Source organism: Rattus norvegicus, chromosome 3, assembly GCF_021556685.1.
Source record: "Rattus norvegicus strain SHRSP/BbbUtx chromosome 3, alternate assembly SHRSP_T2T, whole genome shotgun sequence".
In the NCBI taxonomy this organism is placed as follows: Eukaryota; Metazoa; Chordata; class Mammalia; order Rodentia; family Muridae; genus Rattus; species Rattus norvegicus.
Window position 1 is genome coordinate 89,211,129 of NC_141536.1, and position 24,157 is coordinate 89,235,285.

The 24,157-nt window shown below is 42.1% G+C and overlaps 1 long non-coding RNA gene across 1 annotated transcript; it reads left to right on the top strand.

Annotated features, from left to right (window-relative positions):
- Positions 1-641: 641 nt before the first annotated feature.
- On the top strand, positions 642-23,881 carry LOC120101609 (uncharacterized). The gene is made up of 5 exons (XR_015684523.1): positions 642-986; positions 6,795-6,886; positions 17,650-17,764; positions 19,367-19,863; positions 22,902-23,881. It is a non-coding gene; the product is annotated as an uncharacterized LOC120101609 (long non-coding RNA).
- The last annotated feature ends 276 nt before the right edge of the window (positions 23,882-24,157 follow it).

Genomic DNA, 24,157 nt, shown 5'->3' on the forward strand with positions numbered 1-24,157 from the left:
TGATACTGCGATTGTTAAGCGGCCCGGGAAGCTGAGGTATAGGACAGTAAATAAAGAACTCGCTCAAAGTCGCACAATTACAGACAGACACAATCAAAACTCCAGTCCTATCCACTCATGGCCAGAGCCTGCTGCTTGTCTAGCAGGTCAGTGTTGAGAGGAGCAGAGCAGACCTTTTCCTCCGTAGCTAGAATACACCTGAGCAAGGCAAACAGAAGCCCCAGTCATGTGCTCTCCTTCCTTCTTTGTGTGGACGAGTCTTGTCTGACTTGGGGCTCTTTCTTTCTTCCCCGTTTCTGTTACTGTTGCCTTAGATTCCTAAAGAGTTATTTCCACGGGAACAAAAAGAACGGAGAAACCAGGCAGGCTCTGATCTTGTCCTGTCTTGCGTTTTAAAATAAGGTGTGTGTGCTCACAACAGCGGCGATGAATTTATACTGGCTACCTAAGCAGAATGCCTACCCATCCTTTTCAGGATTGCAAACCAATCACAGTTTAAGTGGAGACAACTATAAATATCCCCTATCGCTTCAAGTAGTTGAAACCTGATCCCCGATTCCTCAAGGTAATTCCAAGCCCTGAGTTCGGCAGACCACCTCCTTACTGTTTTATTCATACAAACATGAGTATTCTGTTGGCAGTGAATAGAGTTGCTGTTTCGGAAATGCTGTTCTCTGACTGCTCAGAGCTCAGTGAAGTAAAATACACCGGCACAAACCATCGTGTTATTGATCCTGATATCGGGATATCTAAAGCCCAGGCTAAAGAGAAGAGATTAGCTATTCAGGGGATCGCTATGGATAACACGTCCCTCTTGGATAGCAGAAGTAAAGAAAGGAGAAGTGTGTGTACGCCTTGGATGATGGGGGCGATGGTGCCCCAGGAACAGCCTCGCCATCCAGCTATTTACTCAGGTCCACCCGCTCTTCAAGAAACAGAGTCTTCTCCACATTTCCATTTACGTCTCTTCACCGGGGCTATAAGAGGTAAGCTGAGGAAGTGGAGAGGCAGCAGAAAGCACAATAGAAAAGAGAATTACTTCGTTTTATAAAGAGCCTTGGCCGTAAGGGGAGGGTGCAGATGCCTCCCCAACACTGTCAATAGTCCACCATGGATCAGGCCTGAGCAGCTAGAGATGAAGACAAAATTCTAATTCTAAAGAAGTTAGTTTTCTGTATGGCCGTGGCTTGTAGCCCCGCCTGTTTCACCTCTGCCTCCCCGCTTTAGCACTAAAGAGAGCCCAGGTTTACCTTGGTGACTACTTATGGGCACAGATCCTGAGGCACGAGGACCCATGTGCCCGTACTCTCCGTTCATCATGTACCATGCATGCAACTCACCCAGTATTGGAGAAAGGGGAAACACAGACACCAGAGGCAAACTTGTTTCTATGACTTCTTTTTTAACATGTAAGCATACATGTAAGGCTTACAAACTATAGACTTATATATCCCTCCCCCCAAAAAAATCACAGATGGTATTAAATGTCCTTTTCACCAATGTTTTATCTCTTACACATACGTGAGGGTGAAAGAGGCTTAAAATGGAGTATGTGGAACATGTAACTGCTTTGCTATGCTTCTCCTAATTCTGTTTGTTTGTCTGTTTGTTTGTTTTTGTTTTTAAAACACGTTCTCATGTATTCTGCGCTGACCTCTAATTCTCTGCATAGCTGAAGATGACAGTGAACCTCTGATATTCGTGCCTCTCATAGCAGCTGCTTTCCTGTTGCTGGGATAAAACACCATGACCAGAAGCAACTTTCAGAAGACATTTATTTTGACTTACTGTTCCAGAGGGATAAGAGTCAATGATGTAGGGGTTAGGGAACACCGGTGAGGAGCAGGCATTTTGAGACAGGAGCAGAAAACTGAGTTATCACATCAGGAAAGAGAGAGAGAGAGAGAGAGAGAGGGGGGGGGGGGAGAACTAGCTGCGGGATGCAGCCACATATTCTCGAAACCCACCCCCAAGGACACACTTCCTCCCGCAAGGCCCAGCCTCCTCAGTCTCCCCCAGACACCACCACCAACCGGGGACCAAGTGTTCAAACACAGGAGCCTGTGCAGGGTATTTCTTATTCCAAGCACTACCCTCTGCCTCTGCAGGACTGGGGTTTCCAGGTGTGCGTTAGGATGCTTGGTCTGCGCAGCACTGGGGATGGCTTTGCCCACCCTGGGTAAGCATTCTACCAACTGAACCATGTCTTCATCATCCCCGTGTCCTGCTTTCTCACTCAGCATTCCAGAATAAAGTTTTTTCCCCCAATTCATTTCTATATCTTCTGAAAATAAACCTCAAAGAAACGAAAGCAAATCCAGGAAGTAACTACTCTGTTATTGTAGAAAAATTAATGCTCGGAGTAAGGGGACGAGCAAGTGAAGAAACCTACTTTGCAGATTGTGTAAATTTGGTTCAAACCATTTGAACGTGTTAAGGCTCCTGCAACATTTTACCTGATGCTCTCTGGGAGCTGAGCAACGCTCATACCTACTGGCACTCAGTAATAAGATTTGGTAATAAGATTAAAAGGTGGGTAGGTACATTCTAGACGTTTTCTAAGTCACACATTGTATTAGATACTTCAGAATGTAGCCAGGTGTGGCACATGACTTCAGTCCTATCACCACTAAAGAGGTACAGGTAGGATGATATAGAGTCCTGGGCTACTTGAGACCCTGTTTCAAAACCAACCAGAATCGAATAGAGTTACATATTGTATTGAATTCCTCAGAACAGTCTCTCGTATTACATTCAGCCACCACCATAGCCATACAGAAGTCACACAACCTGCAGCCATGTCCTAGGCTTTTGTCTGTGAGGAAAGACCAACAGAGATAAAGTGGACACTCGGCACGGCAGCGAGTGTGTGATAGGAACGGGCAAATGCAGGCATACCCAGGAAAGCCACTAGCCTGAGCATGAGAGGAGAGAAGAGAAAGCCACTGTTGAATCATGAAGAGCTGCCAGGTACAACACCAAGCACTGAGGTTATGGTTCACCCGGCGTGGAGATCTGAAATGGTTTCTTCCATATTTCCTTGACTTCATTATCGGTGTATTGTGGTGTCTCATGGACTGGGAAAGCAAGCAGACATCTTTCCATAACTGAGGTGCATCCTTGTTGGATTTGCCAGGACACCGGCCTCTGTGTTTAACTTTGGCTCTGTCACCTTCTGCTTAGTCACTGTCCCTCCTGTCAGCTGCCATCCTGAACTGCTGAGTAAGAGAATAGCCGGGATGGTGTGCCTGGCTTAGAGTTGGTTTTTTGGTTGGTTGGTTGGTTGGTTGGCTGATCCTCCCCAGCCCCACACACCCACACCCCACACCCCATACCCCCGCTGTCTGAGGTATTTTGATTGATGCTCCTGTTTGTGCTGTAAAGTGGTGTACCTGTGCATGGCCCTGGGTTGAACTCTAGATGCAGAAACCAGACAAACCTGACAAAATATCACTGGCAAATCAACACACTGAGAGAACAGGGTATAACTCAGTGGGAATTGTTGCCTGCAAATGCTGGAGTAAAACCCCAGTGTTGGTTGGGTGGAGAACTCAACATGAGTGAGGTATCTATGAAAACATAAACAGTTGGTTATAAAAACAAAGGTCCTGTGTGAAGCCATTGGTCATAGCTTGTCTGTGGGAGAACAGGTATCTCTGTCCTTTATTTCCATACATTCAGGCCAACGGGGCTTTGAGAAGCAACCCCACATTAGCATCAGAGCACTTGGTGTGGGATCTAACCATGGCTGTTTACAAAGTTCATGATCTCAGGCAAGTCATGTAGTCCTCATAGGTGTGTAGGTGTGCATTGCAGGCAAGAAGCAACCTTTTTGTTCTGTTTTGTGTACAATGTGTGTGAGCACAGGCATGTGAGCATGGTGGCTCTGTGTGTGTGTGTGTGTGTGTGTGTGTGTGTGTGTGTGTGTGTGTGTGTGTGTGTAGGTGTATTGGGGTGTGGGTGCATGTACTCATGCCTGTACATATGGAGGTTGGAGGACTGTTTTTCTCCCCTTTATTTCTTTTAAGATATGGTCTTTCCTGGACCCCAAACCATTTCCTAAGGTGGACCAGCAAGCTCCCAGGATCCTCGTGTCTCTGCCTCCCAAGGCTGGTGTTACAGGGAAGAGCAGTCATGTCCTACATTTTATATAAGTGCTGGGGATTTTAACTCAGGTCCTTATGCTTGAGCAAGCTTCCTTATGTATCAAGCCAATGTGCCAGCTTATTCAAGATGAGATCTCTCACTGGCCTGGAACTCTTTAAATAACCCCCAGGCATCTGTCTGTCTCTGCCTCCCCAGCACTGGGATTGCAAGCCTGTGCCTCCACACTTGGCTTCTTAAAACATGGTTCTGGGCAGCTGGAGAGATGGCTCAGTGGTTAAGAGCACTGACTGCTCTTCCAGAGGTCCTGAGTTCAATTCCCAGTAACCACATGGTGGCTCACAACCATCTATAATGGGATCCGATGCCCTCTTCTTGTGTGTCTGAAGAGAGAGAGTGACAGTGTACTTACATACATTTAATTAATTTATTTATTTATTAATTAAATTTCAATCTGATGGTTCTTAATGGTTCTGGGGATTGAACTCAGGTCTTCATGCTTCCAAGGCAAGCACTTTACTGGCTGAGCTATATTACTGCCTCAGCCAAGGTACTTAGTCTAAACTTCCATTTAAGGGAAGCTCAAAACATCTTCTACATTAGTTATAACTAATGGTGGTTAGGCAGCTCTGCCAGGTCCAAGACATCCATCTCTTAGTCCAAGGTTCAGATTACATGCTCATAATTGCACGCCAACCACTGGGATCATGGTCAAAGGCACAAATACCTAGTCATTTGCAGAGCCCAACCTGGAAACTACACACTTCATTTCTGCTTACATCCTTCCCACTGGCCAGAATGTAGGAAACTTGAACATGTTCTCACTGGCTAATCACGTGTTAAGCAAAACTGAAACATTTTATTGTAAAAAAGATATTGGGAGTCAGCTGGCAACATCGGTCACATTGACCTACTGGAACTATTGTGAACACTAGTGGGGGAAATACTTAAGAGAATCAGTTGTGAGTATTCTCAGTTCCAAGAAGTTTCATTGCTCTTTATCCTATGTCTTTTATAGGCTATTTCTACCCTTTAGAAAATCTAGCCAGTTTTGTGTTAGGATATTATCATTAAGAGACTGCCTCTGGCCATTGCATGCACAGCTACAAAGTCACATTGTAATGAACTATCTCTGTGCCAATCTAAACTTGGTCCCACACCACATATTTTCCTTTAAGAGCAGTCTGTAACAAAAATTTATATTGCTCCTACCATGACCAGCTCCAGGGGTTCTGTAGTATTGACCTAATTAATTATGAGTCTAATGATCTTCATCTCCCAAAGTCACCCAGACAATTAGCGATGAGGTCAGAATTTAGACAAGGCTGAGGCCCTGGAGATAAAATCACAACTCTTACGTTGCTCTGCCTGCAACAAAGTAGACAGGCAGTCCTAAGGTGAGCTTCCTCTATACTTAGAATACTCCTAACACATTGTGCCACCTTCTGCCCACCTAGGACCTAGCTTTGTAGGAGCCATGTTTTCTACTCACGATAGAGGAAGATTATAGGATAAAGGCATCGAAATGAAGCATGAAACGTGGTAGTGGATGTATTTGTGAGAGTCAGTGAGGTTGTGGAATCCACACCACATGTAAGAGGGGACATGAGAGGAGCCAGACAAGACAGTCTTGCTAAGCAGAAGGAATTGAGGTAAGAATTCTCCAGCCAGCCTTCCTACAGCCAAGAGCAGGTGCTGACTTGGACTTCTACGGTGGTAGAATGACTTTTCCCTGAGAAAACGTGTTCGTGAAAAGACTCCATTTCTACCAGGTAAGAGGATCTGCTGACCCACTTCTCTGAAGCTCCTAATCCAGAACTGACATAAACAAATTCAATTCTGAGACTTTGTGACATGAAGCAATCGTCTCCTAATTGTGCCAAATGTCAAAAGCAGTTGCCTCATGAAAACAAAGGTCAATTATGGTGGTTAAAAAAAAAAAAAAGAAGAAGACATAACGTCTGCAGACTCAAATGGGTCAGAGCTAATGTGTATGTGTATGACTGGACACATACAAAGATAGCAGGTAAACATCCAAAAATCTAGATCAAAGGTGAACAGAAGTTTACTTGCTTGTCCTGCTTAGGTTTGATCCCTTTGCAATCTTAGTATTAGATCAAAGTAGAAATGCACCCCCTAAAATGTAAATATATTCCTTGAGGTGTTCATTTACCAGCGTTTTCTCAGACAGTACCTTAACAATAAAGTATTTGGCAACTGACCGAGAAGCAGAATGGGGTCCAAAGAATACCATATATAGGGTAGGGCTTCAAAAGTGGAACTCCTGCTTCACCCATATCACGTCTGAACTTGCACCTGAAACGTTTTCACAGAACCGTGTCAAGAGATAAAGAGAGAACTTTAAAAAGCAGGAAGGTATAAACACAGTCAGGTGGGCAACACTAAGAAACGGCTGTAAGATTCCCTTAAACTGTCTATGTATTATGAGATTCCACACGTTAATACTAAGAAAACTCCAAGGTTCCCCTAACAGTGAGCACTCTAAGCCTATTCTATATCATTGTTCTGAGGAAAGAAATCACTCAACAATTAACATATGCTTCTGGCTTTCTCATTGCTGTATGATCAGTCATGTGTTTAGTAAATAAATATCTGCTACTGTCGTCCTTACACACCCTGATTTTATCCACCTTTGGTGGTATTTAGAACATGTCCCTATCTTGCTGCAGGCTCACACTGTTAAGCTGAGAGATTACTCTGTCATTCTGTGGATCCTGAGAACCCAAGTCTTGACTCGTGGAGTTGGTCATGTACGGAAAAGGTACTCTGCCTTGTACCAACACATACTTCTCAAACATGCGCTCCTGCTATCTGAGTGTCTGTAGCAACAGTCAGTCATGGAGTAAACCTTGATAAAGTATCATGATGTTCAAAAAAAGACAGGCCACTGCTGCCCACAACAAACAGAAGGTGCCCATACTGGCTAGTTTTGTGTCAACTTGACACAAGCTAGAGTCATCAGAGAAAAAGGAACCACAGTTGAGAATGTGCCTCTATGAGATCCAGTTGTAAGGTATTTTCTCAATTAGTGATCAGTGGGGCAGGGCACAGCTCTTTGTGGGTGGCGCCATCCCTGGACTGGTTGTCCTGTGTTCTGTAAGAAAACAGGCTGAGCAAGCCATGAGGAGCAAGCCAGAAAGCAGCACTCCTCCATGACCTCTGTATCGCTCCTGCCTCCAGATCCCTACCCTGTTTGAGTTCTTGTCCTGACTTCATTTGGTGATGAACAGCAATATGAAAGTGTAAGCTAAATAAACCCTTTTCCTTCCTAACTTGCTTTTTAATCATGATGTTTCATCAGAGTAATAGAAACCCTAAGACAGTGCCCAAAGTACCATACACCAAGTCTCTCATTGCCACATTGAATCCCCTGGAGAACATCAAGGTTGGAAGCATGACTCAGCAGTGTGGATCTCAGGGTACAGGATCTGGGAATTCAGCAAGACACATGGTCAAAAGCCTTGCATTGGGCAGACAAGCAAAGAGGAAGTGTGTGCTTGGTTACCAGCAAAAGCACATCCTCTCCTATTATATCCCTTGAGTGTGTTGTTGGGGGAGTACCTCTCTCCAACATATCAGCATGACAGTCTCATGACCTAAATGTTAAAAAAAATATGTAACCATCAGAAATTATATATACCATAAAAAAGATAGTCTGTCAGCCCATAAGTTGTATGACCAAAGCCAAGTTATTCTTTGCTTCTCTTTCAAGATGTATATTTTAAAATATAGAAACAAGAAAAAAGAGGAAGAAGAAGAGGAAGGAAAATTAAGAGTTGAAGAGCCCTCTCTACCTTGTGCCTGATGGCCCAAACCCTCTACTCCCAGCCATTTTGCTAACCTTTGCACCTGTGAATGGCTATACATAGGAAATGACAGACAGCAACAGCATCATTGCAGCATTTGTGCACACCCTCCTTTCCTCCAGAGCACTAGAAGTTTATGAGCACAGAGCAAGGCAGACTGAGCCATAACTTACATGCAGACTTTAGAGAAAGCTGAAATGTTGATAGAGACTAGATCTCAGCACTAGTCTGAGGCAAGCACTGGGAGTCGGGGACTAGGAGGACCATGATGCACCAGAGCAGAGCCCAGGGAATGGAAGAAAACACAGGGCTTGAGATCACTTCAGGAGGAGCCCAGCTCTTCAGGGGCAGAGGAGACTTCAAGAGCCCACACTGCTCTACTGGGAAAGTGGTTTTTGCCTGTGAAGAGGCATAAAGGGACAACACCCTCTTAGAACAATAGTTGTCTAGGAAACAGCACAACTAAACACCATATAGCATTCTATCACAACCGCATCTACGGAGTTTCAGCTGGTTGGAACCATGACTTTGAGTGACCCCTGTTTGCCAAAACCTCAAGTCTAACTGAAACTTGTTTCCCAGTCAATGACCCGTAATACCTGTTTTGACTAACATACAGCCCTGTGGATGCCTCTCTTCCTATGCACAGTGCTAGAGTTTTGTTTTATTTTGCTTTGCTTTGGTTTGTCTTGAGGTACTAGGATGGAACCCAGGGTCTGGTCTCAGTGAGCACTCCATCATCGAATTGTATCTCCAGCCCTCTCCATGTTTTTAAATCCTTAATTTGTGACAGTTAAGTTTTGGCTCTTGTTCAACAAAAACCTTAACTTTTTTTTTCAAGTGCTGAGGCTCCTCCATGTATAGTCAAAGGTAAGGGATAATTTCACGTCATTCCTTTAGGAGCTAAAGGTCACTCTGGCCCCAGAAAGACTTATAAAACCAACAAACTTCTGGAGAGATAAGCTAGCACTTCCTAGTGTCAAGTGGCGAGGGAGGACAACTTCAAGGACATAGATACAGAGCTATGGTCATGTCACTCCTGGAATCAAAGCTGCTGTTCCTGGGACCTACTATACCCCAGCACCTTGGAGTCACCGTTTACAACAGCAGTGGGAAGAAAGGAAAACCTGGTGTACTAAAGCTGTCAGCATGGCTCTTCCCATGGAGCCCAGGTCAATGTGCCAGTGGCATTTTCAAGCTCTGCCATCTTTTCTAACAGACTGCACTACTGTTGCCATGACAACTGCCAGTTCATTTTATTTAGTTTCCAGTGTATCCACAATCATCAGCTGCCCCACCTGGAGTTTATCTCCTGGTCACTGCTGATATGTCCATCATTTGGAAGACCAACCACCCCTATTTGCCTGGAACCAAGTGGTTTCTTGGGTCATGAGACTTTCATGGGCTTCCCCATTGCTCCAAGGAAACAAGGATATTTAGCCTCTCTCTCTCTCTCTCTCTCTCTCTCTCTCTCTCTCTCTCTCTCTCTCTCTCTCTCTCTCTCTCTCTAAGACAGGATTTCTCTGTGTAGCCTTAGCTGTCCTGGAACTCACTCTGTAGATGAGGCTGTCCTTGAACTTGGGAATCTGCCTGCCATTGCCTCTCTAATGCTGGGATTAAAGTTCTGCACAACGGCCACCCAGCTGGATGTTTGTTTATTCTGGCACCATAGCTGCAAAACCTGCCACTAGCTTCTGTCTTGGAATCCAAGATAGGCATGGCGCCCGGATTGCTGGTTCATGCCTGTGATCTAGCAGTCAGGGAGATATTGATTTAAGGTTACATAGAAAGACTATCTTTTAAAAAGGTGGGGGAGCAAAGCACCCTTCTATTTCAATAAGGAGTGCTACGCAAATTTATTCTTTGCCTTCAGTATTCTGCTTAACCTGGGGGAAACAGTTCCAGAACTATGCATCCTTACAACACCACAGTGCCTTGCCTAAGTCTGTTTACTTCTTCACACAGATATGTAGTCTTTAAGCCAAGTCTGATCATATCACTAAGCCCCACTCTTCATATTCTACGTGGTATAAATAACTGTAAATTTCCCAACAAAGATATATCAATATAACATGCACAATTCTCAGTTTTTTCCCTTAAAAATCTGATGCATTATGCTAAAAAGGGGAGGATATTTTCAAAGAGACGGAAAAATCTTTAGAGTAGAAATCTCTTAATCTCACTAAAAAGATTTCTTCTAAGAGTCAAAATGCAGCCAGGCATTGTAACTGTTTTTTTTTTCAAAACCTATTTTTAATGAAGGTTCTTAAATGCTTTAACCTCCCTTCTAGCCCACCACCCACCAGAGGTAGTGGAAAAGAAAGGATGTCGGGCAAGTGGGACTGTTTAGGGATGGTTCTTTGGACTAACTCCCATCTGTGTTGTCAGGAAGTCAGCAGCTCGGTTCACTAGAAAGCACCTCATAAAATATCAGCAGTCCAGTTCAGTAGAGTTGGGTCAGCAGCAGCAGTGGCATGACCTAGCAGGAACAGCCAGGCCTCAGCCTCTGTGCACAACAGCAGGAGGGCCCAGGAGGAAATGCCAAGTAAAGCTCTCAGCTGTGCCTCTGTCAGTGAAGAAAGATCGGTGAAGATGAGAAACCAACAAGTCTTACACAGCTTGGAGGCAAGCCAAGCTCAGCCTCCATCACTGTCTGTCGAGTCCCATTTATACCCTCTAAACCTTACATGTCCTCCAGGGACCTTGATTCAGCAAGTGTCTTGCCTCAGCACGTGCATCTACCTCAGCTGATATCACTCCCTCCAGCCTATTTTTAAAAGAGAAAAATTCTCAACCAGATTATAGAGCTGATTACAGAGCTAAATTATAAGGTTTTAATTTATGATTGTTAACTTTATGATTATGCATAAGATGTACATTTAGTTGTAGCTGTATTTGAATTTTGATCTCCCCCCCCCCCAGGCTCAGTGATGTGCTTCGATTCCCTGTCATAATGTAGGACAGCTACAGCTAATAGAAGTTCCCTGGGAACCACAAGATCATGATATAAACAACCAATATTTGGCGCTATTCTGATTTTCTCAGCTAGAATGTTCGGTAAACTGTGGGGTTGAATATACTTTGGACTTTGATGTTTTCAACTTAGCTGGATTTGATAGGAGAGAACCCTGCAATGAATTAAAAAGCATCTACACGTGGCTATTAAGGACACCCAAAACTTTAAAACCGTGGAATATAGAATGGACTTATAATTGATAAAGCTCTCACCATATCTGTCTCTCCAAAGCCCTTTTTAGATATGCCACATTTTTCAGTGGCTAAGGGACACCCTCCAGAAAGTACAGCAGAAGTAACCAAAGTAATCCACCGAAGAGATATTTCTGATAAGAAAGAGGACTCTTTATCTCTGTCCTCCAAAATACATGAGCTCTGGAGTGGTGGCTACTGTGTCAGTTCTTGTGTTCTTTCTGAACTAAGTTTAAGTTATCTTTGTTGTATCTGCCTGCTCCCTGGGTTGACATAATTGAGTGATCAAACACCTTTTAGGAGAGTCAGGTATGTGATGGGCACCAACAACACCAGCATTAGAGAAGAAAGCAAGAGGGTCATAGTAAGTTTCAGGCTAGCCCCAGGCCACAAAGGCAGACCCTGTCTCAAAAGCAGAAAACAAACAACCACCATTTAGCAGAATTCATCTACCAATACAGAGTGTTGGCCCAATCCCTTTGAAAGGACTGAACATCATGGGGGAATTCTTTGTCCAAGTTAGAGTAACTTGATAATGCTTAGGCTAATAAAAGTGAAAGTACCCCATGTCAGCAAAGAATCACATTCAGTCTCACACTGGAAAGGGGAAGCTATAGGACAGAGCTTGTTCACAGTAAAAGGTGGCATTGTAAACTGTTATATGTAGGGGCTGGAGGAGGCAGAAAATGCCTTGTGGACAAAAGCTGACAAACTTCCAACTGGCTGGATGACCAAATCAGTATCATTGCAGGACAAGAACCCTGGACCTCTAGCTGCACACCCAGTAGGTTGCAAGTTCTGAGCGTAGTGGAGGCAACTTTAAATATGCTTGCCCTGGTAGAGTCAGCATTGAGAAAAGGAGGAAAGAAACTTCCACTCCAGATGAATATGCAAAGAAAACTTCAGAACATGGATGGGTTTCATGGCTCATATATGAAATCCCAGCACTCAGAAGTGAATCTAAAGTCAGCCTGGGCTGTATAGAAAAAAGTTTAGGGCATGAAGAATAGCAAGATCTAAGTAACAAAATCAATCACAGAAAATTAATTAAATGCTTTTGAAATACAGTTGTAAACTGCTCTTGAAAATTATTTTAAAGAGAGTATGTTTAAGAACCTCAAGAAAGAAATGAAGCAATAGCATACTTTAAAGAATATTAGAAAGATAGAAAAACCATATTAAATTAAGAACCACCAGATTAAAAAATAAACAACTTAACATCCTGTAAATAAAAAAATACAGCTATATGAGGTTTACAAAATTGATGAACTACATATGCAAGCCATCCTCTTTGCGTGGCACTGTCAATGGAGACTTATGCATGGCAGAGCCACGTCCTAACTTTGTACAGTCTTATGACAAGTGAACACAGTTCTGATATGCACAGGTTCAGTTAACATGGCACCGTGCATTCCAACAAAAACAAACTCAAGGTCAGAATTAATGAATTTTGCAAGTTATACAAAGACATATTAAATTAATAACCAAAAATTAAGAAAAATAAACAACTTACATCCTGTAAATAAAAAATACAGCTATAAAAGGTGAAAACAAGGGCTGAAAAGATGGTTCAGTGGTTAAGGGGGTATACTGCTCTTATAGAGGACTCAAATTCAATTCTCAGTGCCTATGCTGGGTAGCTTATAACCATCTGCAACTTCAGATCCAGGGCATCCAACACTCTCTTCTGGCCTCCATACCCATACTCACGTTCACGTACACCCAGAAATATTTACATACAACATAATTAAAATAAAATAAATCTTTTTAAAAATAAACTATTAATGAGAAATTAGGAGAAATGAAGATTAGATTAGTGGAGAGAGATACAATAAATGTATTAGGGTCTCCAGAAGGAAATACTGACATAAAACTTTTAGATTATTGTCTTAGAGTTTTATTGCTGTGAACAGACACTGTGGTCATTGCAAGTTTTATAAAGGACAACATTTAATTGGACTGGCTTCCAGGTACAGAGGTTCAGTCCATTATTATCAAGGCAGGAACATGGCAGCATCCAGGCAGGCATGGCATAAGAGGAGCTGAGAGTTCTACATCTTCATCTGAAGGAAGCCAGGAACAGACTGGGCATCCTCAGGCAACTAGGAGGAGGGTCTCCAAGCCTAGCCCACAGTGACACACTTCTTCCAGCAAGGCCATACCCTCTAATAGTACTACTCCCTGGGCTGAGTATATGCAAACCATCACAATTATAAAGCATATATTATGTAGAGAGAGGTGTTGGGTTTGGAGTAGAAGTTGAGAAAACATACTTTAGACACAGAAGCTTAGAGTGAAAGCTATATTTTCTAAGCATTCAGAGAGGCAGCCAGTTTGGAATCTGAACTGCATCCCCAGAGGGAAATTGTACAACATTTTAAAAAGATGGGAACACAAAGCAAGGGGGACCTGGGAGCTTCAATGTCATCCAATTGTATTTTGACATTATGGTTTAAGCAAGGAAGTATCCATTGGAGACTGAACTGTATCCAGGGCACCTGATTTCAAGGCCCTTAATTCTCCTAGATTTTAGGTCCAGAACTCAGAGTAATAGGGGGACAAGAGAATAAGTTAGCTACATGTAGTTCACTGGGAAATAACAGACAATTTGCTTATATATTTTTATAGCTTATGCACCTTGATTTAGATAACAATTTCTATATTCTTTACCAGTTAACAGACAGTTCAGAAAACATTTGGAGAAGTGGGAAACATGTTTGTTCCTAGGCCTGGAACTTGTTTGACCTTGCCAATAAGATGGAGAAGTTGGCCCTGAGATGGCTGGACTCAGACAACTGTTTACAATAGAAGCTGTTCAGCTATAGGAAAGTCTCCAGTTCCTCTAGGGCCTGGGACCTTGAATTTAGTTTCTCCCTATGATTAAATGGAATCTGAAAATAAAATGATAGTACTTAGAATAATTTATTTTGCTTGTTCCCAACAGAATGATATATAAAAATAAGATCAACCATGACACAATATAGCAAAGCTATAGAACAAAAGGATTTAAAGAAGAAAAATGTAAAAGCTAACAAAATGCAAAGATAATGACATGATTTAAAATATCCTAATGGCAGACTCCCCTTCTCAGCAGAATATACTCAAAGACCATAGAGGAGTGTCTTCTAGCATTAAAGGAGGAGAGCAACATGAGTTTTTATACCCAGCTAAACAACGCCGCCATAATAGAGACATTTAAAACCTGATGAGTGCTTAATGAGCGAACAATTTGGGGGTATACTTTAGCAAAAGACTGGGTGGGGGAAGAATACACAAAGAGGAATGTAATAAACAAGAAATTAAGCCTATGAAAAGGACTTCAACAGGACTCTTCAGATAGCTTGACATGTGTCCCCTAACAACCAGGAACATAGAGCAATAGATGTCTAATTCTCAGTAGAATACTAACGCAATTTAGGGCAACATAGTAGAGACTATTTGAAACACAACACACTTACTTTCCACACAGAACTAAAGAGCTTGGTCCTAGCAATTCTAGAGGAATTGGAAATAATACAAAGGGAACAAGAATCACAGGAATTCAGCAGAGATTTCTTAATTACTCCATGAAAGTGCTAATGAGAAAGATTTGTGCAGAGAATCTGAAACAATTTTATAATAGTTCTGATCAAGAACTTTTCTATACTCAGTTCATTTCCTTTCTCTTTATTTCAAAGAAAAGTTCAGTAAGAGCAACTACTAGGCAGAAAAAGAGGATGTCAGCAAAGAGAGAAGTATCTGATTATGTATTCCCTCCCTGGAGTACACATTCTGGCCTGTAGAAGGTCTTAAGTGGAAGGATAGAGAAAACACAAACACCACAGGGAACTGAACTTAGAACTTCATGTGACCACTGTTTATTTTATTATCTGTCAGCATTGACTGACTTCCAGTTTTCATCAAAAAGTAGGAAAGAGTCCATCTCCATTGAGGAAGTTTAATAAGAGATAAACATGAAGTTGCTTCTGATACACCAGTTACAAGAATTTCAATCAAAAGTTGTAACCAGAGATCTAAAATAAGCCAGTAGGACCCATCCTTGCTTATGAACACTATCCATGTATCAATGAACCTTAATCAACTTATACCAGAGGAACTTCTCCTACTTCACATCTCATTTCTCCCAAAGGGGAGGAAATCCTTTTTCCCATAGTTCATCCTGGCTTTCTTTTCCAGAATGAATAATGATGATCTAATCCACCTTCCCCTCCCCATGGGGAGTATAATCTGCCTAGTGAGCCACATAAGCAAGTGATGCCTATAATGAATCTCCTCAATTGGTTAGTGAAACTTCTGATCTTCATAGAAAGAAAGCATCCTTGAGTCTACCCATGTTGAGCTTGAATACTTTCTTTGAATACTACCAGATCTTTGCTACATACTTTTCTCCAATAAAAAACAGTTTGGTGACAATATGACTCCTAGTATGACTTCATCTGAGATCTAATCTAGGTTTTGCTTAATCTTTTGTCAGTTTAGACAAGAAGATATTAGCTCCTTGATACAGTATTCACATTCAAGATTTAAGGCAAACAATGTGTCTACAAGAGGCATACTATACCCAGGATATGAAATACCTCAAGTTATTTCTCTCACTCACAAACTTCAAGCATCAGTTGCATAAGAGAAGATTTCTCCACAAATCAAGAAGTTCTTCAGCAGACATTAGCTTAGATGACCTACATTCTGAGTCACTTCTGACACCATGTGCCTGTAGGTACAATCAGATACCATGGGATAGGATCTCCATCCTTCAGCACTACCCTCTTCACATGCTAACTATGAGTGACAGGTTGCTTTAACCCATGCTTCTGACCAACTGGCTATGAGTTGCTACTACCTCCTCAGGTCTAATCTTCAGGTCTTATCTGCTGAGTGGCTCACATAACCTGGGGGAACCCTTACAGTGCTGACTGGTTAAAAGGATTACAGACAAGACAAACCAAGAACCAGATGGAGGAGTTGAAAGCATCAAGTTTTGCTCTGCCACTTGAGTAAAGGCTACTGTAGATAATACAAAGGAGCAGAAGTCAGTCATGAAGAGGCAATTTCTATTATAAAATGGTCCTTCATGATGTCAGGCTAGATAGATGGTGAGTCATTGCTTTGCCGCCATCTAAGTGCAGTACATTTATGGAAACATGTGACTTTCCCTAATCTCTTCCATGACTTCCTAATTGCTGCCTCCTACGCTCCTCACCTTTCTCTGCCTTCCTCTGTGTCCCTTCCTTAATTCTCACTTCTCTATAATGTCTTGAATATGTTCCAATTTCTGATCGAAACAGTCACATAACCAAATGTCAGTCTCCATCATTTCTGAGCTGGCCCCAAGTAAGAAGTGCCCCAAGATCAAATAAAAGAGAAATGAAATGGTAAGGCATTCAGGTATTTTTGCAAAGTCATGGTGACTCTGAACCCGAGTTACAAGCATTACAATTAAAATCCAGCTGTAAAACATGTATTGCAACAGTGCATTGTGAGACATGATAATGTAGAGTAAACCCACAGGCTGAGGCATTAGGGCAATGGGTTTGAAGCCAGCCTGGGCTACAGACAGCCCTTGTTTCTAACAAAACAAGCAAAGAAGACCGAGCAGAGACTGCCCATGACAGGAAACAGAGGGGGCGGTGGAGGAGCAGGGAGAAACTGGGCAGTTTTATTGATGAGCATCAGAAGCATGACTGGCCAACTTTGAGACTGAGATATGGTACTCACAAACATTATTTAAAACTAACCCCATCAGCTACCTGCTTGAGGCTGAAACAATATGTTCCCCAAAAATGCTGTATGAACTCTCAGTTTCCCTAACAAGATGGAGCTGAAACTTGGTTGCTAAATGCAATGGTTAGTATTAATTGTCAACTTGATACAATCTAGAATCACTTGGTAAGAGAGTCTCGGTAAGAAATTGTCTAGATCAGCTTGGCCTGCGGACATGTCTGTGGAAGATTATCTTGATTTCATTAAGTGGTTGGGGGGAGATCCAACCACGTGAGTGGCACCATTTCCTAGGCAGAGATCCTGGCTTGTGTAAGAGTGGAAAAAGCAAGTATTGAGCACATACACTTTCTGGAATGCTCTGGACTGTAGATGTGACCAGCTGTTTCAAGTTGCAAACATCTACTCTTCCCAGAAATGGTGGGCTATTCCCTGGAACTGTGGACCAAATTAAACCCTTTCTCCAGTCAGTGTGAGGCCTGTGCATGGATCAATTGCTGCACAGGCGCAGGTCAAGCTTAGATTATGTCACACAGAACAACTGTATATTTTCTGATTGCTCTTCCAGATCCAATAAAATCTCTACCTTTCTCCATGCTAAAATAGGTTCTGGGAGTCTTCATTTTAACTGTACATTTGTAGTTATATGTTTTGAAGTTTAAATTACAAAATGGCTAAATCAAACTAGCACATGCAGTACTCTGTGTTTTAGTTGGTTTCCCACTGCCAACTGAGAAAAAGAAATGCACATCCTTAATAGAACTGGAAAATGACAGAAGGCTTTTCGTCTCAGAGCCCGCCTCCAGTGACATACTCCTAGCAAGGTCATGTGGGAGTCTCTACAAACTCCAGCCAGGAGAGTAGCAATCCACATGAAGCAAGAAGGAAATCCAGTTCAACACAACTCAGTAGGTGCTGATAGTTCAAACTGCTATAGTCTGTCAGTGGGCAGTTCATTTAGGCATATTTAAGTACATATCATTTTGGAAGAACAGTTTTCTGGTAACAATTATCTCAATCCTGAGTGGAAAAATAAAACAGAAGAAGGACATGATGACTATTAAAATGTGGAGGTTTTTTTTATTCTAGATAAAAGAGAGAAAACAAATAAAGGTGAGAATTCAGGCTGAACATGGCTGGCAGACTAAGCCAGACCATGAGAGAAGAGATGGGGAGGGAGAGCAAGAGAAGAGCTCCCAACCAAGATAGCCTGGACTAAGAGGGCAAGAGAGCAGTATAGCCAAAATGGCTGAGTTATATAGGCATCAGGCTGGAGGACGCCTAGTCCGTAAGGGGGAGAGGTTTAGGATAGGAAGTGAGAAGCGGGGAGGGGGGCAGTGGTGGAGGACAAATACTGAGTGATGCTGGGAGAGCTGGGAAGAGTCGCAGACGATGAGGAGCACTAGGAGAGCTGGCCAGCATCTGCTTTGATATATTAAAAGGTACCTCAGCTATTTGTCCCAGGACCTAACAAATCCTATCTACACAATAGAACTTAAGTTGTGACTACATCAAAACTAGCTCTTCCATAAAGATGGGTTTTCTATCTTAAGGGTCTAGGGGAGGATCTGGTGTGGTCTCAGTCACATAGATATAGCGTAGAAGCCATCGAGCTATAAAGTGCAGGTGGCACCTCTAAGAATGGATTCTATTGACTGAGAAAGAAAACTAAAGATTAAGGTCTGAGGAGGATGAGTCTGGGATAAACAATCGTCAGAGCGCAGTAGGGCTTCAGATGCGGTCTAGCCCTATAGATGCCATAGATCACAGTGCTACTTATGACATCCACTCCTAGGCTTCTGGGTAGAAAATAGGTATACATCTCCTCCATTGAGGAGAGAGCCGTGCATGTTTAATATTCCCAGTTTCCATAGTTTATCTGTGAGCACAAGGACCTTGTGCCCTCTGTAGACCATACTTCCTAAACCTACCCAGACAGCACTAGCAACTGGGGGCCAACTGTTCAAATAAATACGCATGTGGGAGATATCAAACTACCACAATCCCTTACCTCTCCTCAAACACTATACGTTGTTCCTTCATCATAATTCTCTCAATGATCTCTTCAATGCTGTTTTCTGTTAGGCTCCTGACTGATATAAATTGTACAAAACAAAATAATGAGATACATTTTGAAAGGAAGTTTCTAGAAATAGTGTATGGCCATGCCTCATACAATTCTATGGTTAGGGCGGCAATTCTCAAACTCTAGACCTTAGAACTTATTTAAACATTTTTTAAAATTATGGGAATCACAAAGGGCTTTCTTTGGTTAATGTTTGACATTAAATATCTCTCCATCCATCTATCCATCCATCCACCTAGTATGTGTACATGTGCATATAATTAGAATTGACAACTAAGAAATTTTAAGTATGCAATTATTTGTTTCATAGTAAGATAACACACTCATTGTTAATGTAAGTTATATATTTTTATGAAGAGGAACTACACTTTTTAATGCTACTGAGATTATACTAATAATACTTGCTTTACATTTTTTTTGCGAGGGCCTTCATTGTCTGGTACAACGAAAGACAGAGTCCCGTCTCAGCCTCACGTTCCTTCTCTTGCACTATCACGTCAGGGAACTTTGGAGAACTCTACACATGGGTGTGAAAAAGAATAAGAAGGCAGATAACAGCTGACCAGTGAGATAGCTTTGGTGTTGTTGAGGCTATAAGGGAGTCTCAACAGTATTTTCCAAATCATACTTTGGAAATCAAATTTTTGGAACAGACTAATGGGCCCTGGCTTAGAAGTTACGATCCTTGGATTTTCGACAACTCTGCTGCCTCCTAGCAATTCAATCTTGAGGAAGTGATTTCCACGTGACTAAGTGAGATCTGAACAGGAGAACTGAAGACCCGAGGAATATTGCTCACACTAATTCTTTGTTCATCTGTGAGCTGGTGCCAAGGGAGATAGATGATCGCTGCCTTTGAGTCACTGTGGAAGTTAATCTATGGGATGTCAAAATGATTCACCTGCATGCTACCTTCTAAAGGTGGGTATTAGGAAAACAAAGAAGGAAAAAAATGCAATGTCATTAACTATGATTCATGTGATTGAGAAGTTAACGTGAATACTGGATTGTTCAACCTCTGCATTGCCAAACATTGTACAAAGATGGGATGCAGTCTTTATGAGGCATTTTAGGCTTCCTAAGATAATTACAACAGCAATTTCCAGCTTTTCATTAGCTAGGAGTGCATGGCCAACTTGAAGGATACTAAGTATAAATGTTTTGAGATCAAGACAAGAAAAGCAATAGTAGACAAAAGAATCTTATTAAATACTAAATAGATTTCATACATTTTAAGAACCAAATTTAGGGGGTGGGGAACACTTCCATTCTTGTTTAATGTCTGCTTGGAACGGAGGGCAGGAATAGCAGTTGTAAGTCTCCCCACCCTTTCTGGGACGGGTCCAGCCCATAGAGCAGCTTTGTTCCAGAACATCCAGTTAAACTGGATCTCTGGGGGCGAGTTCTGCCAACCTGAGAGCAGTCTGTATCTACTGAACAAATCATTCTTTGTTGATATTGAGGTAGGGGTTGAGCTGTCACTGGTGACAGGTGATGGTGACAGTGGGAGATGTCAAGAACAGGTCAGGATCCCCTGAAAAGGTCAATTGCACAATAGACATGCTCTCTATTTAGACAAAAGCCTCTGTTTAGTTTATGGAGCTTGCAGAAGGCTCAGCTGGGTATAGTGCAACGTGATCCAACCTACGAACGTAAATCCGGAGTGTCCAAACCTTCACCCCATGCTCACCATCAATTAAGCTATCATTGAAGATTTTTACCTTCCTTTCTGCTTTCCTCAAATATGTATTGGCTATTAACTTATAGATTCACAGCTTAACGTTTTAGGTAGATATATCTCTGAAGGGAAGGAATCAAACTCTGCCGATCCCCCATTGTTCCACAAACTATTACTGGGTATTGACACAAACAGGCACCCAATGTCCGATAAGACAGTCGTGATCTTTGCTCCATAGACTGTGCACTCCAGTCTACCCCCAGTTAGCAGTTGCCCAGTTCCAGGAGTTAGTCAATCAACTGCCCCAAGGGTTACTCACTGGATTTGAGGAAACCACCCAATCCCCTCTTTATGTTATCAATTGCAGGCCACGTACAGCTCTATGGTAGAACTCAAGATTCACTTTTATGAAGTCCCAGGTTCAATCCCCAGCACCCAAAATGAAAACAACTCTGAAGAGACTTTGCTATGCATTTGGGTTCAAAGTTGGTTGGAGACATAGGTCTCAAACCCTGCTCATTGCCCTCTCAGACCTTTGCTCTTCGATGACACTCTGGGATCCTCCCCCTCAAAACCCAACTTCCCATTTAGGGTGCTTATATCTGCTGACACACATAGGAATAAGAGTGATCACTCCTAAAAAAGAAATACTTGGTTTGTCTGGAATTCCTCCCAACTGCTGGAATAGAGTTGTGACATAAATCTGGTTTTCATGAAACTTTATTTTTAAAGCCAAAGTCCAACAGAAAACTGGACACATGGGAAGTATTTCGATCAATAATGTTGATTGATGGATAAAATTAAAAGGCAAATATTAAGTAATGGCATCAATCAACAGAATGGAACCTTCATGAAAGTTTACCTTTCATAATTATAAAATATTATTTCCTATTAGTTTCTTGAATTAATAAAGGAACTTCATACGACCTTTGGACTAGAGGTTTTAAAAACATTCTAGACTGAGGAAATTATGAAATGCATTTGGAAATACAAAGAGAAACTGAACTTGGCTGGGTTTCCCTATTCCCTTCAGGTATCCAGTGAATTTAACAGCCTTTAACTTATTGTACTTAGCAGAAGAAATCGATTTAGATGACAATTACCTAGTACCACCATACTAGTTGTCTCAAAAAGATTTGATTTTATTTATTTTTAGTATTATTTATTTACTTACTTACTTTTTTTTTTAAGGTAGAGTCCTAGTGTATGGCTCTGGCTGTCCTGGTACTCAGTCTGTTAACCAGCCTGGCCTCAAACCATAGAGATTTGCCTGCCTCTGCCTCCTGAGTGCTGGGATTAAAGATATGCACCACCCTGCCTGGCACAAGATAATCTCTTTTTAAAAGACTCAGAAAAAGATCGCATGATCAGGAGAAATTCAGGCAACAGCAGGAAAGAAGAAGGAAAGACACACCTGAGTGGTGAGGAAAGAGGAAGGGAGATGGAAAGAAGGTAAGGGGAGAGGAAGGAAAGACCTACAACATGTATGACATTGAAAGACATAGTTTACACATTTTCTCTCAGCCCTCAGTGGGGAGGACCCTAGCACCATTTCTCTATTTATATTAAACTGAAGTTCCATTTGTCACTCGCCTAAGATCACGTGACCAGGATGTACCAGGTGCGGCATGTGAAGCCTTTTGTCTAATTCTCACAACAGCTAGGACATGAATGCGAGTCCCGACTTCAAAGTTAAAAAGTTGCCCCAGACCTGGGCATGGTGGCAAGTGCCTGTAAGCCCAGCATTCAAGAGGGAGGCTGAAGTAGATTAGGAGTCCGTGGCTGTTTTGGGCTTCAAAATCAAGGTCAGTCATCTTGGACTATTGGAGACTCTACCTTAAAGCAAGAAGGAAGAGAAAGGAACTGAAGCAAAAGGGGAGAAAATGAAGGAAAGAGGAAGGAAATAAGGAGGGAGGGGGAGGGAGGGAGGGAGAAGACTGGGACCAGGAAGGGGAAGGAAGGAGGGAGGGAAAGAAACAAGGAGAGGAGGGGAGAAGGGAGGAGAGCTGACGTGGAAAGGTAAGTCATTTTGCCTTACAGAGACAGTTCACATCTAGCACTTCAGTAAGTGTGCAGCCCTGCTTTTCCCATCCTGGAGTAGCTCAGGCAGGCTCTGAGGTTCTGCAGACCCACCCTTAGATGCCGCATATCCTCTCAAGGACTTTTGAATGTTGCATTTTTATTGTTTTGAAGGTGATACTTAGAAACCATGTGGGGATAGCTAGTGAATGTGATGATGTTTCAATGCAGGCATTTGTGTTTCTATTTATATACATTTCAGGCGGCGGTGTCTACTTGGCCTGAGATGGACTGGCAAACCCGTTTGGCTACTGTGGGACTGGCATACCCTCTTATCAAAATGACAACCACTCTCCCACATTTGTACCCAGAGAATTTTTTGTCTGGTTGGGTTTGGTTGTTACTGCTTGTTCATTGCTATCCATGAAACCATTCTCCCCTGTTGTGGAGATCATAAACAAAAGGTACCAGGGTAGTAGACATGTTAAGACAACTGTGGCACATTTATAGGAAAAAGACTTTGATGACTTTCTTGGCTCAGAATGAGGAATTTTTCCTGACTCTTCCTTAAAGAACAAATAAAAATTTCGCATGATGTGTATGTTAATTTTGAGTGACTGGGCCAAGTACAGGTTATGCTAACACTAGAGACTTTTAAGTCACCTTTGGCAACACCCCTGAATACCTTCACTTGACCTGAAAATGTCGTGCAGAGAAGTCATTTTTTTATGGCACTTCAATCATATGGCGGCTTAGTACCTGCTATGGTCTCAGCAGAAGAAGGCAAGCTGACATCTGGTACAAAGGAAATTTCACCATCATTTAGGCAGAGGAAACTTCTGAGTAGCCACATGATGTAAATTAGTAAGATGAAGTGAACTCGAATAACATAATTACCCAATACATATAAATCCTACTAAAGCTTTCTTCACTTTACAGAACCACCAAATTTTGTCAATCAATTAACTGAAATTTATTATGTTTTAGAATACATTTTGGAACATGGAATTTGTTTCATAGTAGACATCCTCTACTTTCCCCCAAGCATCCATTTAGTCTGCTGGTAGGAGCATCGTGCTTTGTGTTTGAAAGCCCGAACGCTCCACTGTGTAGCCCATGTGACTGGTGTGGTCTTCCGGATGGAACAGAACATTGCCATCATTGCAGAAAGCCCTGCTAGATACCACTGATCCAAGACAATATAGAGAAATATTAATTAAAGTACTTTATAAAGTTTAAAGCACTTGTTTTTTATGTGTGGTTTGTGTGCTTTGTATATTCTTATTCACATACGGAACACCCAGCGTTATCTCTGAGCATTTCCCTAAATTGTTCTCTTAATTTTTTGAACTCAGAGCTCCAAACTACGCAGCCAGCATATAGGTACTTGCCGCCAGCGTGTAGGTGGCTCCCAAGCTGTCCTATCTTTTACTGGAGTAAAAATTCTTCTACAGAAGGATCCAAATTCCAGGCCTCGAATTTGCATGACAAGCATTTTATCCTCAGAGCTATCTCCCC